The sequence below is a fragment of the Bombus vosnesenskii genome, unplaced genomic scaffold (assembly GCF_011952255.1).
Source record: "Bombus vosnesenskii isolate JDL3184/JDL3185 unplaced genomic scaffold, Bvos_JDL3184-5_v1.1 scf7180000013554, whole genome shotgun sequence".
Classification (NCBI taxonomy): Eukaryota; Metazoa; Arthropoda; class Insecta; order Hymenoptera; family Apidae; genus Bombus; species Bombus vosnesenskii.
In genome coordinates this window covers 12,454-18,014 of record NW_022883115.1, presented here as the reverse complement: position 1 = coordinate 18,014, position 5,561 = coordinate 12,454, and positions in this window count along the sequence as shown.

Genomic DNA, 5,561 nt, shown 5'->3' with positions numbered 1-5,561 from the left:
AGTCTTCCTCCGCAGCAGCATCGCGACAAAAATGTCAGTCTATTACCGCGAGTTACCGCAGTATATCACGATCGTTATACTTACACGGTTCGAGCCGAATAATTATCTAAGCTCTCGACATCTCGTGCAATCATTGTCCGCACTCGCAGCGTATCTCGAATCGTAGCTATCCAAGCTCTATCTAATAACCGCGCATTCGCGAACCGAATACAATCGCGAATCCTGCATCAAGTGTACTCATTGACATTAGAGTGAATAAACATTTATCGTTCAAGAAATCTGAGTTTTCCTTCCGACCCTATCACGACATACCACCTCAAATTGGAGACCCCGACGTGATTATCCCCGAGTGCTCGTGAAACGTAACACAATGAATCTAAATCAGTTCGAAATGACCAATAACGCCCACTCCGCACGTACGAAGGCCGGCGGGGACAACGCAGACTCGATTAGCGCCCTTCTCCGCGTGCCACCGTTCTGGTCTGACGACGTCGACTTGTGGTTCAAGATGCTGGAAGTGCAGTTCGAAACTGCCCGGATCACTAGTGACCAAGAAAAATACCAGGTCGTCATCGCGAATCTCGACAAGTCGCACGCGAGATTAATTCGAGACGTATTCGACGCCGCACCGGCGACAGAGCGTTACGAGTACGTCAAAAAGGAGCTCATCAAGCGATTGGGAGAGTCGTACGCCAAGAGACTCCGACAGGTAATCGAGAACGAGCAAATGGGGGACAGGAAGCCCCCTCAGTTTTACCGTGATCTCAAAAGCCTAGCCACCAATTCGTTAGCAGACGATGTCATTTTCACCGTCTGGGAAGGTCGACTTCCACAGCGCATACGGAGCATCCTAGCCTCTGTACAGAACAACGATCCGGACTCCCGCATACAAATTGCCGATAACATTTACGAAGCCACCCTGGAATCAGGGCAGATCGCCGCGGCCAGCGCAGGCCGACTACCTGCGATAACCCTCCCACCTGGCCAGAATAGCGGAATAGGCGACGCCATGGCAGCCTTCGCCAACTTGGTCACCGAGCGGGTAGCGCGAATGGACGCCCATATGAGCGAGATGCGAGCGCTAGTAGCCGAGCAAAGAAGCAATGAACACCGTAGGGCACGAGTACAATCACGCTCGCGTACACGATCCCGCCGCCGTTCGCGCCCTCGCGATACGCTACGGCAAGACGGGCTGTGTTACTATCACACACAGTTCCGAGAAAGCGCGAGAAAGTGCACACTCCCTTGCTCCTGGAACTCGGAAAACCGGACCAGCCGTCCGTAAAAGCGGCAAACGACGACGGTTTGGCATCTCGCCGCATATTCGTAACGGACAAGAACTCGCGGATCTCCTACCTCATCGACACCGGCGCAGATGTTTGCGTATACCCGCGCAACAAGCTACACGGACACGTGAACAGAAGCGAGTACGAGCTGTTCGCGGCCAACCTGTCCCTACGCAGAGCATTTAAGTGGGATTTTACCGTAGCCGACCTCAAAACACCCATCATTGGCATGGATTTTCTAAGCCACTACGGGTTGCTCGTGGACCCGCGAAACAAAAGGCTTATCGATACGATAACACAGACGTCATCAAGGGGATACACCGCCACAACAGACGAAGCGTCCGACAAGACCGTCATCGGCGAATCACCATACCACCAACTCCTGGCAGAATTCCCGGACCTCACCCGCCCACGGATCTTCGGAAAAGAGAGAATTCGACACGGTATGCTACACCACATCGAAACTACACCTGGTCCACCAGTCTACAGCAAACCGCGTCGGCTTGCACCTGATCGACTTAAAGAGGTAAAAGCGGAATTTGAACACATGATCGAGCAAGGCGTGATGCGACCATCGAAAAGCCCGTGGGCATCACCCCTGCACGTAGTGCCGAAAAAGGACGGAAACCTGCGTCCATGTGGCGACTACCGTGCGTTGAACGCCCGCACCGTACCCGACAGATACTCACCGCCACATATCGAAGACTTCGCGCAACATCTGCATAGTAAGCGAATCTTTTCAAAAATCGATCTAGTCCGCGCTTACCACCAAATTCCGATTGCGTCCGAGAACATTGAAAAAACCGCGATAACAACGCCTACCGGACTTTTCGAAACAACAAATATGATGTTTGGACTTCGGAACGCCACGCAAACATGTCAGCGGTTCGTCGACGAAATCATACGCGGGCTCGATATCGTCTACGCGTACATCGATGATTTTCTCATAGCCTCGAACGACGAAAACCAACATCGTGAACATTTGAAAATCTTGCTCAACCGTCTCAATAATTACGGCGTTGTGATAAACCCCACGAAATGCGAATTCGGCGTGCACGAAATCACATTCCTCGGATACTCGGTAAACCCCGACGGAATTAAGCCGCCGCCCGAAAATGTCGAAGCGATTGTAAAATTGTCGAAGCCCGCGAACGCCAAGCAACTACGTAGGTACCTCGGTATGATAAACTTCTACCGACGTTTCATACCGGGGGCCGCAAAAACACTTAGGCCGCTCAACGACCTGTTAAAAGGCGCGAAAAAGGGCAACGCGCCCATCGAGTGGTCGGAGCAGTAGGAAAACAGCTTTCGCGAATCGCAACGTGCACTCGTGGACGCCACGATGCTGGCGCATCCGATACCAGGTGCGCCTATCAGCCTCACGGTAGATGCGTCCGACTACGCAATGGGGGCAGTATTACAACAACGCGCGAATAACCAATTACAACCGCTAAGATTCGCAACGAAATCTTTGACCCCCGCTCAGCAAAAATATAGCGCGTACGATCGCGAACTACTCGCGATATACACCGCAGTCAAACATTTTCGACACGCCTTAGAAGGCAGAAACTTCACAATATAGCGACAACCGTTGCCTCGGCCCTCCTCTCTACATAGATAGCTCGTTTCGGCGTACCTTCAAAAATAACGACTGATCAAGGACGCCAGTCCGAATCAAACCTATTCAATGAACTATGCCGGTTGCTCGGCATTAAGCATTTACGCACAACAGCCTATCACCCCGCATCCAACGGAATGGTAGAGCGCCTACATCGACAATTAAAAGCAGCAATAAAATGTCACAATACGAGCAACTGGGTAGAAGTCCTACCAATTGTTTTGTTAGGCATAAAAACCGCTATCAAGGAGGCCCTGAACGCAACGGTAGTCGAAATGGTTTACGGTACTGGCATACGATTGCCGACAGAATTCTTCGTACCAACGAAGCAACAGGCCAACTCGGAATTCGCGAACCGTTTAAAGGAGCGAATAGAGAAAATCAGTCCTCACCCGATTACGCGACACGGCGAGAAGAAAACCTTCGTGTTCCGCGAGCTCGAAACATCACCATACGTATTTATACGCCATGACGCTCCAAGCTCTATCTTATAACCGCGCATTCGCGAACCGAATACAATCGCGAATCCTGTATCAAGTGTACTCATTGAGATTAGAGTGAATAAACATTTATCGTTCAAGAAATCTGAGTTTTCCTTCCGACCCTATCACGACATACCACCTCAAACAAATAAATCAAAATCGTAAAGTATGTTATAAATAAAATTTGTCTTCACGAGGTGTTGATCCCTCATAAAAGAAGTCTTTTATATCTCGCAGACGATTCATAACATGACGTCTACTTTAACTTGTTCCTTATACCTCCTTGTCGAAAAAGTTAATAGTTTACAAATTCGAACATTACATATGTGACGGAAGAAAAGAGAGAGAGAGAGAGAGCGTTTCGTCCTGGGACTACCGGTGGACTTGTCAGTAAGGCTATGCTCGGTAGTCCCTGCCTTAGACGTAGAGTGAGTCTCGCTAGGTGCGGTATTTATATCAATCGCTCGTATATTCGACCCCTAGCGAGTTAGACAGACAGACTCGTTGTCGTCGTAGCCCTCTAGTGTTGGCGGTTGGTACCAGCGGCTCAACCTGTCGGCGTCCTATTGATACCGATCCGCCACACATATCTACATAACATCGGCCATTATATTTGCCAAACCAAATTTGTTTTCTTGTAACATTCTGTGATTAATTAATGCTACAACAAACTTAATATAGAGTGTCACGTGCAAAATTTGCACGATAAATCAGATGACTACGATACAATCTTCAAATACGATCGTATCTTTCGTATACAAATTGATAGTTTCCACCTAACTGACAGATTTTTATACCCTTGGAAAAATAACGTCTTGACGAACAATTCACGCCAATCAACGCCAAGAATGAATCACGCAAATTCTACTGGAAGTCCTCTATTCACTTTTTCGATTTATCATCAGCTGGAAACATCAAAATTATCGGCTGGTGATTGGGAATTAATCGAAAAATAAATTACAAGCATTGAGACACGCGAGTGCTCGTTTCTTTCACTATTTTTCTGTCTGCTTGTTGGAATATTAAGGCGCAGTCACGGCCCGCCAAATTTATTCCCGATCCGTAGTGCCCCGTGTCGGTGAAGAAATTTGAAATGCCGGATTCGAAGGCGTGGAATGCCAACAGCCACGACAGAGAGCCCTCTTCTCTCTTTCTGGTGGAAAGACGAACGGGTGCACGCGTATGTTCGGACGCTCTGACGCACGAAGAACCGCCCGTGAACAGAAACCAGACACGCGTGTAACGTTAAACCGGGCCGTCGATGAAAAACGAACAAGACTTTCGCGACCGATGGGCGTTTTCAATGACAGATCGAATCGTTCAGTTTCACGGTTCGTTCGGGGTCACAGTAGCGTTCATCTTGGCATAAAAACGCGCTAGAGACGATTTCCCATACATTGGTTAAAGTTGATGTGTGTTTCGGCGAATTGTCGTTTGGAGGAGCGATACACCTAAAGAAACGCACATATTCATAAGAATCTACGTTTCGTATTCTTCGTATCGATATCTTTATTTTTATTGGTCGTATCATGTTCGATGTAATAGTTGGTGTTTTAGCTAGTGAATTAACAAGATTTAATAAGAAATTTAGTACAAATGCTCCATGCGTCGTGTTTGACACGTCGTTGTTAAACTCTCATTTATAGGAAATTCAAAGCTGTATTTTCTCACCCAGCTTAAACCTTACGAACTCTTTTCACGCGTTTCACCCGTCATTGAACGAAACGATGAAAACGTTCATCCATCCAAGTTTCTCCAGTAATAATCCAATTAACCTGTTTCCCCAATAAGTCGAAATCCGCGATCGAAACGTGAGATCGCGAAGAAAAATGCGCGCCTACTTTAGAATTGCGCCATCCAACAACGAAAGAAGAAAACTTCGTGAGCCAGCAACTACTTTGTCCAAAAGTGGCTTTATTCGAAAAGTCTGCTGTTCAGCGTGTTCGCGCCAGCAGCACCAGAGATCCCTTATCACGGACCATTTAAGTAATGAGCCGGCACTTAGCAGCGCCGCTTGTCTTTCATTCTTCTCGTGTCTCTGTGATCGTCGTCGCCGTCGTTGGTGTCGTCGTTGGTGTCGTCGTTGGATCTGTGTCATACTTCGGCTTTTTTTCCTTTCATCCTCGCGTCTCAGACTCGGTAGCGTGGTACGGAAGGAGGGACGGGCACCGAGCT